We start from the raw sequence: 11,298 nt of genomic DNA, 5'->3' as shown, positions 1-11,298 counted from the left end.
ATATATATATATATATATATATATATATATATATATATATATATATGAGTTAATATACATATATAAATAATATATATCATATAAAAGTATTATGTATTATTTTATATTGCATAGAAAAGTATTAGACACTTAAAACATATATTTATGTTTTAGTGGAAAGGATAATTTGATTGCTAATGTCAGAAGCAGATGTATATGGTATATGTGGTATATGTATATGTATATGGCATATGTGTCTTAAAATTTTTATGTATACCCACAAAATATGTTAATTTTCCACTTTCAGCATAGTGTTTGGTCTTGGGCAATTCATATAATTTTTTTTTTACCTATAATCCCCCATAATCCAGTAGAATCATTAAAAGCCAGATGACAAGTATTTAAAGCAAAAGTAATAAGACAATAGCTGAGAAGCTCAATTTGGCTTTAGAAATTTTTATTTATATGAAGATATGAACGTGTGTGTATGTATATGTCTAATTTGATTATTTGCTAGCATATGATTTTCAAAATTTTTATGTGATTTATAATTAAGAAGAATGATGTTTTTTGAATACAAGTTTTCCTTTTTCCTTAATATAAAATGCCATTTGTACCAGTGAATACCGAACTAAGTGTACTTTAAATTTTTTTCTAATTTTTTTTAATGAGCAAGTAGAAATTCTACTTGCTTTGAATTTCTGCCTCCACACTGCTTTCTATAATGGCTGTACACACACAGAGACACACATACACACACACACACACACATATATATATACATTTGGATGCTTTTATATATTTGTACATTGTGCAATGACCAAATCAAGCTGTTTACTATATGCATTATTTCATATATTTTCCTTTTGTGAGGGGGTTTGAAAGCACTTACAATCTACTCTCAGTGATTTTTCAAGTATATGAGGAATTATTATTAACTGTAGCCATCATAATGTACAATAGATCTCTTGAGTTTATTCCTCCTAACTGAAATTTTGTGTTCTTTGACAGATATCTCCTCAGATATCTCTAAACTCTTTCCTTCTTTGTCCACTGGTAGCCACCATTTAACTCAATTTTTATGAATTGGCCTTTTTCATACTATGTATAACTAAGATCATGTGGTATTTACTTTTTATGCTTGGCTTATTTCATTTAACATGTCCTCCAGGTTCATTCACATTGTCACAAATGACATGATTTTCTTCTATTTTAAGGGTGAATGGTATCACATTGTGTACATGCCTTTTCCCTTCATCCATTGATGGGCAATTCTATACCCTGGCCACTGTGAATAAACCTGCATTGACAAGGGAGTGCAGGTGTCTCTTCAACATCCTCACCTGTCATCTGGAAGTGGACTTGCTGGACCATATGGTGATTCTATTTTTAATTTCTTGAGGAACCTGACACAAAGTGCAGGAACTAGCAAATTAGGAACCATGATTTGTCTCTGGAAAGCTTTGCTTTGAATTTCTGCCTCCACACTACTTCCCATAATGCCTATACTAATTTACACTCAAAGATGTGTGCAATGGTTCTCTTTTCTACACATCCTTATCAACACTTGTTTACTATTTGTCTTTCTGATAATAGCTTGCTAGCATTTTTTAAAAGAATTTCATATAAAATTAGATTTTCAGTTTCTTTTAAAATATCAGATACATCATTACTGGTCCAACATTACCACAAGGAAACATTCCTAGCCCCAAATATTTCTTATCTAGGCCCACCATGAAGGGACTAAGAAAATTTCTGTAGGTTCCTCACCAACAATTAAGGGCTACAAGTAAACTCTGCTCAAAAAAGATCTCCCTTTAACAGTGGAAGTGCTAATGCTCAATTCTATCTTGAGAATCATTGTCTGTTGGTCTGAAATTTCTGGGTAATAAGGGTTTATTGTTACTGACTTTTTGTTGTTTATTTAATTCATTTTAGTTTCATGTTTTAAATAGGAATATCTAGGGAAATTACTAGTCTGACCTTTTATTAAAACATACAAAATTTATGTACAGACCTACATTATTATTTTAAAATTGTTATTTTGGTAGTAGACACGGGAAGGGTTTATGGAATACAGAAATAGCAAGTGACTTGGAAGTCTATGACTTAATTTTTTTTTCTATGTGTTCTAACCTAGCATTCCATCACCATTTTAAAATGCAGTTTTAGGAACTACAACTGAAAAGATATATTTTTACATGATATAGTCCTGTCATTCTCTTAGCCAGGAATAGTTTGGTAGTCACTCAACTTAATCATGCTAACAGGCAAACAATAGCAATTTATTGAAATACTTCAGGGATATTTCACAGAACACAGAGGCAAGGAATACAGCTAGGCCTCTTGAGACAGAAAGGGCAGGAACTAGAAAATTAGGAAACATAATTAGTCTCTGGAAAGCTTTGCTTTGAGCATCTGCCTCACGATGTGTTCTCTCTCTCCATTGCTGAATTTCCTGACTGTGCAGTGGCAAATAAAACCTCATTAAAATTCTGCGCTCTGTTTCCAGATTCCCAAAAAAGCTGGCTGGTCCATCGTGTATCTCAGGTATACCAGAGAAGGGTGAGGTTGATCACAATCGGGTCATCTAGGACTGCCAGAACAGGTCCTTGGGTGTACAAGTCAAAAAATGTTCATGAAGAAGGGGAATTGGTGTAAGAAGAAAACAATGGACATCTTCTGTTGTATAAGAAATTTTACAACTTATAAAGAATGCTTGTGGATGTGATGTTTTGAGTTGGGGTTTATTTCAAATAAAAACAAATTAGAAAGTGGCCAAGGATATTCTTCTTGAGTCATTGTGGTCCCAGCCTTCAGGGAGTTGATAAAATGTTTTGGAACATTTGAGAATGCAGGACTTTTTGTCTCCTTATTTTCAGATATAGGTGAATTTTATCATCTGCACATGAGTGAGAAATGAGAAAAGAAAGAGTGTATACATGTGTTTTGGTTTTGTCTGGACAGTGTCATTTAGTCTCGCCTGGATAATGGGAACAGATTCTCAGCAGTGGGGTGGTTTTTGCCTGTGTAACAGTCTTCTGAGAATTCTGTCTTTCATTCAGGGATTTCTGACTTTTATCTGTGTTCTATGTATATCTCAGCCTCAGACCTCTAGATAAGTAAAAGCCAGAACCAGAATTACCAAAAAAAAAAAAAAATTATTTTTTTCACTGTATATCTGCAGTGATAGTGTAGGGGAGATAGTCTACTCAAAGTTTTTGTTTTTTTAATTCTTCTCAAATTATTAAACATGTTGTTTTAACTTGCTAAATAATCCATTTGACTTAATATCATCCTTGTTTTTAAAAGTAAATAGTACATAAATAAAACCATATAATTGGAGGATATTTGCCTCCTAAGCCTGTCTTTAATCTGTACTGAGATAATCAAAGAGGACTTCTTAATAGTCAGTTACGGCCAAGAAGATTTTGGATTTCTGTGTTATTTGTATAACAGGAGGTAGTAACTTTTATTTAAGCAAATAATCTTAAATTCCTTTGCTTAACTTGCACATGTGACTTTTGAGTGGGCTCTCAATTTGGCAAGACACACAGTCCTGTCCACAAAGGTCAGTATGAAATTTAACAAACCATATAAATACATGAAACACCCATCAGGAAACCCAATAGTATGATTCTATCCCTCGGAATTCTAAGCAAAACACATGGAATCATATAAACATCCTAGGAATGAGTAAAGGAGACTCCATTTCCACCCATGGTGACAATGGTCAACTTAAACCAAAGTTGTTTCAAAATATTCTTTAAAAATTATGAACAAATATGCCAAAGTTCATTTTGAATACTTTTTCTGTCTATTGCTCAGTACTCTATTTTTTGTAAAGAGGGTGTTTATTGGACCAATTTTTAGTCGAATAGAACAAGCCAAATGAAGAAAGACATTAAGAAATTCATAATATGTATTTCCTAATAACACATAAGCAATTCACTTTCTGATTCCAATTTAAGAGGATTGATGCTCACCCCATTTAATGTGTTGTTAAACAATTCTAGTGATAAAATCAGTGTGCTCATCCTTTTAAGTTGACAGCTTCCTTGGATGGGTCACCAGATTCTAACAGAGCTAAGCTTCAAGTCTTCAAAATGGAGACCCAACTGTGGGATTGCAAAGCCTATTAACACATTTCCTTCCCTTGTCATCCATGGCCAAGAGAGGGCTCTTCCAAAAGACAAAACCCAAAACTAACTGGGAGTAGAATATGCTCCTTTCCTTGTTTAAAGTACACACGATTTTGGAAATGATACTGAAATCAGCTAGATTTTTAAGTAGCTACAACTCAATTCTATTTGACTTGTCTTGATGATTCTTCCAAAACATTTATGGCTTGATCATTTTTAATATATTTAAGAATAATTAATCCACCAATTGTTCAGAATTTAGGAGTCAAAACTGACTGCTGCCAGCCTTTAATATATTTTCCTCAGAATGTATAATGAGAAGGAGGCTGTAAACTCTCTGAACTCTATTATATCGGTAAAGGAGAAATGTTTTCTCTATGCCTATAATCTTTCTACTCTAAGTATTTATATTAATAGATGCAATAATAGCAAAGTTAAAAGTTAAAATAATTTTATTAAGGTATTACATTTAACATAAGAATATCCAATTGAAGACAGATCTTTTATTAATTATTTATATGAATTAGCCCAAAGTAATCTCGGTTAACATGTCATATAATTATGTATACCAATTAACAGAAGTTAGGTGCTTAAAATATAGAGAGGAAGAGAACATAGTCTTTGACCTTGTGGCATCATAATCAGATATGCCAGGGCAGAGGTAAAGAAGAAAGTGAAATCTTCAGTATAGCATGAGAAGTGGACAGTAAGGGAGAGAATTGTGAGGAGGCATACCATCCTGAGCTGGAGAGTTTAAGAAAACATGCCTAGGTTTATTGCACCTGAAACCACTGATGTCTCTTCAGTGTTGAAGAGTCTGAGCTAGAAATCAGATACTCTGGATTGTGATCTCCCTTCTACTAGAAACTGGCTCTTGAACTTTTAGCAACATTCCTTTTTTTTTTTTTTTTTTCCAAATTTCTGGTCTGCAATGGAGTCAAGTGAGAAAGCATGGACCCTTCCCATTTATTTCTTTACTCTCATTATTTTATTTTTTAATTTCACCGTGGAAGTGATTTCTGTGCTGGTTCCTTCAGGTTGCATCAGAGATTCAGCCATATCCTCTGCTTCCTCCCCTGGAATCCCCGTCTTGCATTTAGCACCCTGAATATTCCCCCTTAGCTCTGTCTTCACTCTTGACCATGACTGATTGAGGCTGAGGAGAGGCTGAAGGCCGAGGAGAGAAAGGAAAAATTGTTCATTTTTGTGACTAGATGTACATTCATAATTGTCTGCAACCATTATAGTAACACTTAGGGGCTAGGAATTAGCTCAGTTTTATGACTGCAAAAACTGAGGGTAGGAGAACTTAAATAATTTATATCATGTCACAATTACATTCATTAATTTTCTATGCTATGTGAGATGCTAGTGGCAATTATTTAAAAGGTAACTAATACTTAGAGGCAGCATTATTTATTTCTCATCCTCTGACACAGGAGAATCCTAATGCTATGGTTATAGTGTGGTAGATGTGGCTGATTGCCTCCCTAAAGCCATTCATTTTTATTTTTCTCTCCTGTCTTTGTCCTTTCTCAGATAATACTGTTTGGAGCTAGGAAAGCTAGTTAACAATACATTAAAGGATGTGAAAATTCCTACATAAAGAAATCTACTTAACTTTCCTTAACACGTAATTTCTAAACTGCCCACAGTACTTTTTCTTTTTTTATGCAAACATACTAATATATCAAAAGATACTAATTTCTCCTAAAAACATGTTTTCAGGTGTTGAGCAAAGCAAAATACAATGCTGTTAAGCACTGTATTTTGATTTAAATATCAAAACCTGAATTGTTTGCTCATGGAATAACACACAGAACATCTTTTTTCATAACATAATTTTGACCCCAACCAACAGGACAGATATGCATGGCATATGAGGTGTTTATTTTCATTCTTTTTCCAACTCTATCTGGAGAATAAAAGTGGAGAAAATAAAACCTCAAAAAAAGGTCAAGCAACCTTTCACAGGGCCCTGGTCTCCTTGCTGTGGATAGATGGCACAACTGCCTTCCCTCCAGCTTCCCACAACACTTAGCCACACCATTGGGACCGGTGGCATATAAGGAGTTTTATGAATGATGATCAGATGAACATGTCAGGGGTGTATTAATCCATTTTATGTTACAATAAAAAATTATCTGTGGCCGAGGGAGAATGAAGGCTTAGGAGATTAAAAAAAAATTGTAAAGCAAAGGAGCAAATTATTTAGCTCACAGTTCTGGAGTCTCATAGTCCAAAGAGCATGGCACAAGATCTGGTGAGGGCCTCCCCAGGCTGCATCACCATTATCTCATGGTGGGAGCACTTGTGAGAGGAGAGATCACAGGGTAAGGCAGGAAGCCAGAGAGCAACCCAGGGGTCAGGCTTGCTCTTTAACAACCCTCGGACTTGAACCAGGGTCTCATGAGATCTACATCAGTTCCTTCCAAGGCCAGTGCCCTCAGTGATCTGATTACTTCCTACGAGGCCCCCCTTGTTAAAGATTCCACAGCACCTCTTATTGCCACCACCCTGAGGACCAAGATCCAACACATGGACTCATGGGGGATATACTCCAACCATATCCAAATAGTAGACATGAGAAAGTTCTCAAGCTGCTCCCTGGGGGCAGCTTACTGAAAATTTTGTCTACCCAGTGAGGTGAGTCATTTCAAATGAACCAATAGTCAGGAGCTTACTAGTTGCTTCCAGTTTAGGACCTTCCATCTTTTCAAAATTCTGAACTCTTACTAAATGTGAGATGACATTATTTTTCTCTGGATACCAGTATGGTCTAATTAATGTTACTTTCTGCATTACAGTTTTTCTCACATAACACTCCTAAGCAATAGTTTCAGAGCATTCACTGCTCAACAGGAAATGGAGTCATTACAAAGTGGAATGGGAAGGGAAAAGTAAAGAGCTGGAAAAATTCTCTGTGAGTTGAAGGTTTGTCCCTAGATTCCTCAGCCACAGGAATCTCTCAGCTATAAACAGAGAACAGTTGTCATTTTATTTAGCTAAAGTGTAGCCCAAGCCGGTCACTATAGAGTATAAACAGATCTTTAATAGTTAAAAGAAAAATCTTCCCAGTATTTCATCCAAAGGCTTGTTTCCCAGCCTGTTCTCTCCCCACACCCATAAAGAAAAAAAAAATTCTCTAAATTTTATGGTCTATGAGTCCCATGTAATTTAAGCCCTGATTAAAGCCATCCCTCTGAGCTGCAGCCATAATCTTATTGTAAGTCAGTTAACTGCTGAAATGGGTGAGGTGACTTGTTTCAATAACTCAGATGAATGTCAGTTTGCAGTCAGGTGAGCTCATCTACATACATTGACATAATTTCACCAAAGCCATTCATTCACAAGAAAGAATATTTTATAATCTTAGTTGTTATTGTTTTAGATGCTCCATTTGCTAGTGAGGTAGGATGCAGTGAGAAATAATATCATTTTTAATGGCATGTTTGTTTATGAGTGAGAAATTGGCGAACCTGTTTTCACTGTGGTGCTTTGCTGTTCTACACAGCAATAGTGGGAAAGTTATAGTTAGTTCCTTTTAAATTTTTGGATTTATACGTGATGAATCAGCCCATTACCAAGGTTTCATAGAAGTTTTGGATGGAATGCAGGGAAATTCTGATAGGATATGATTTTTTCACTTGCCAGTAGTGTTATTTTACTTTTCTGGCAAACCTAACCTCATTTATATAGAGACCTGCCAAATGCTACTATTTTATGGGACTTAAGACAGTTACATCAATGCTTCAATGACTCTAACACCCTTGCACCTGTTTCATTGCATTTTTTATTTCTTCCAGTTGTGTTCAAACTGCTAACAGAGATTGTTTGTTTCTTGGGTGCTGTTCTGCAGAAAGTCAAAATTACAATTCTTTCAATATCTCAACTATATTAATTTTTTCAAGGTTGAGAGATGATTATTGCTGGGATGTTGTACCATACTTTTATGACTGATAACACCTCAAGTTCATGAGTTTATCACACCTTATTTGTGATGTTTTCTTTATGGAAAATATTTTGCTGAGTTGAGAATATCTAAAGCAAAGTAAAAAAATAAACCCATCAAATACCCTGTCACTGAAAAGATGGTAACAGATGTTTCTCATATCCAGATAACTCTGGGGAAGCTAACAGGAGAGCTTTCCATGTTTCCCAGATGCTGCGTGAGATCTCTAGGTTCCCAGGATTCATCCAAATGAAGATTCACTGGGATTTGCAAATAGGAATTCCCCAGCTGAGAGACTAAGGGTAAGAATGGGATAATCAAGGAAAAGGATTTGCATCTGGAATTCCAAGACATCCCTGGGATGTTCTGTGTTAGAATTTAGGTCACCCTTTCTACATTTTCATAATGTTCAGTAAGGGAGCCAGGAAAGTTCCATCAGATGCTATTAATTATCTCTTTTTCTTTAAAACTTTTCTAAATATTTTAGAAAAGAAAAGAAAGGGAGAAAATGACTGAGAGAAAGAAGGGTGAGATCCAAAGTTAAGGAGCTGAATTACTCAGGATTCCTTAGTCTTTCTCAATAATGTTTCATCTCCACCCATTTCCAATAAATATTACATCTTTATACAAGTAGATTGAAAACATAAATAAAAAACTGGTGGTCCCTCAATGCATTACTGCACTCATTGTACTGTCTGATTCCTCCACAAGTGCATGTCCTGGATATTTAAGAAGAATGGTAATGAGTCATACTATGTAATTCACTGTGTTAAGGGCTTTGCACGTATAAATCATTTTATCTTCATAAGAGCTCCTTGAGGCAGATGCTATTTATTTCATTATGAAAATGGACCAATTAGACCACAGAGAAGTTAAGCTACTTATCCATTCTCATGGCTAACGAGTGGAAGCATTAAGTTTTGAAACCAAGTTCTCTAGCTTGAGAGGCCAAGCTCTGAAGCGCTATGGTTCACTACTTCCTGATTCTGGATTTATAATGTAGCTTCACAGAGGACCACGTGTCCAGTAAGACTGAGTCTAAATAGACATATATGGCTTGCAAGTGTAAGAAACCCAAGAATGGTGTTGGCCACACCCACTTTCTCTTTTCAGTTCCACCACCAGTGAATTCAGTCATCTTAGCAAAATAAGAATATTTCTCTGAACCTTGGGTTCATTCTCTGCAAAACTGGGGATGAGGTGGAACTAGAAAAATCTCTAAGTGTCTTTCCAGTCCCAATTCTAGGATTCTTGAGTCAGATGCTGTGAAACATTTAGATAACTCTAAAAGCTTATGATTTTTATAAACACCTTTTAATTACCTTGCGGAGACCACAGCTGGAACACAGCAGCAGCAGAGGACTGGCATGTGTGAGATTGGCTGTCATTCCCGGTTGGGCCTTTTACATCATCATCTACACAAAATAAAGAAATAGAAAATTAGCCTGGAAAGCCATTCCATCATCAGTCAAGGAAATTTGTCCCATTGATGTAATGTTAAAGGAACTCTCTCCAAGCACAAGGTTGTCATAGAGATTACGTCCTCCAAAAAAAAAAACACTTCCCAACTACTGCTGTCAAGAGCTATGTGTTTGGATTTATCTCATCTGAGGGTCTTGGTTGGAATCCAAAGAACCACTGAGACAGATAGATTCTCTTGTCAAAGTACTTAGAATTGCCTTCCGTTGAAACATTCAGATTCTGTAAAATCTGCTTCTCGGTTAATTATAGCACATTTGATAGATCTTATTATTTCTATTCAACCCCCACCCCACCTCCCAGGAACCAGGTGAAGTGGTAAGAAGAAAAGTACAATGGCAAATGAAACTCTGGGTACAGCTACACTGATTCACAGTTAAAATAATTCACAGAACACAAATGTGCAAAAAGAAAATATTTCTACCCACCCCCATCTTTTTAAATGCCTTAATTTCTTCTTCTTCTTAATGGAATAATTAGGAGTCCTCTTTTGGAATGCTTTAATTTCATCCAGTGACTTTTTGTATAAAATCAGAATTGCTTTCTCAGGTTCAATTCAGTTCAAAGATCTATCTTGGACTAGACTTTCTTTCCACTTGACCTCAACCCTCAGTTCTGCAGGATGGAGCTGGGGAGGAGAGAAGGAAGGTTTCAGGCAGTCAGAGGGAGGTTGCTCCATGAGGATGATTTCAGTCCTTCTCTCTTTTGTTTCATGTGATGGGCGCTGATGCAGCGTGGTGCTCCTCCTGCCTGTATTGAGAGGGTATTTCGATTTCTACCCAGCACTCTCAACCTGGCTGATCCTCCTCAGACTTCTTCAGCTGGGGAACCAGCCAATGCTGGTAGATAGCACCTCTTCTGAGGCTTAAGTGTCCCCAGCCTGTTTGTTGACTATCTTCTACCATCTGGCCCTTCTAAGTCCTTTCCATGCCAGTTATGGGTTGTAAGAACTGGAGACATCCCTAAACACCAGGCCACCTTCTTTTGGGAGGTAGCAATGAAAGTCTGAAGTTATCAGACTGCACTAACCAAAACTCTCGAGTGAGAATGACTCTTCCACACTTTAGTAGAAGCTCTCCTTATGTAACATTCCTGGTCTCTCCTTTCCTATTTACTGCTCCGTAGGGAAGGAGGAGAGACTTTACCTTTAATAATTTTAGAAATACTACAGTAGCATGCTCACCTCTTCTCAGCAGGTTCTTTTCTCCTTCTTCCTCCTGAGTGGCAGCCTTCCTGCCGGAAACATGGGCTTGTACTTGTTCTGCTCCCAGAAGGGAGGCTTTGGTTTTCCAGAATAGTCTATCATTGGCTAAGGATGCCTGCCATAATTCTGGGCTTGGTATTAGTGGGGTTTTTCCCCCCACCAACGATATTAGCCACTTTCTTCTCTATCAACTTTTGCTGTCCCATCTGCTCTATTCTTATCTATTAATTGGTTCAGACATGGACAGAGAAGAGTTGTTACTGGTTCTAATTTCAATCAGCATACATATTTTTTGTTTCATCTTTTCATGGTGTTAATGTTCTTCCCAGTTCTGGGCCTCCTCTCTCAAGTCTAATGAATTCAAATTCTAACTATGCTAAACCATAATCCCTGACTACTCTCTTTTGTTTGATAATCTGTAAAGAAGGATTGTGAAGAATTCCTTCATGAGACTATGGAAGGGATTCCTTAGGACTATATGTGTGTGAATATTGCTCCAACTCTGTCATTTTTTTTTTTGCTATGCTAAGAAATCAGAACTC

Source organism: Marmota marmota, unplaced genomic scaffold (assembly GCF_001458135.2).
Source record: "Marmota marmota marmota unplaced genomic scaffold, marMar, whole genome shotgun sequence".
NCBI classification, from domain to species: domain Eukaryota; kingdom Metazoa; phylum Chordata; class Mammalia; order Rodentia; family Sciuridae; genus Marmota; species Marmota marmota.
Note: the sequence above shows the minus strand (reverse complement) of the source record.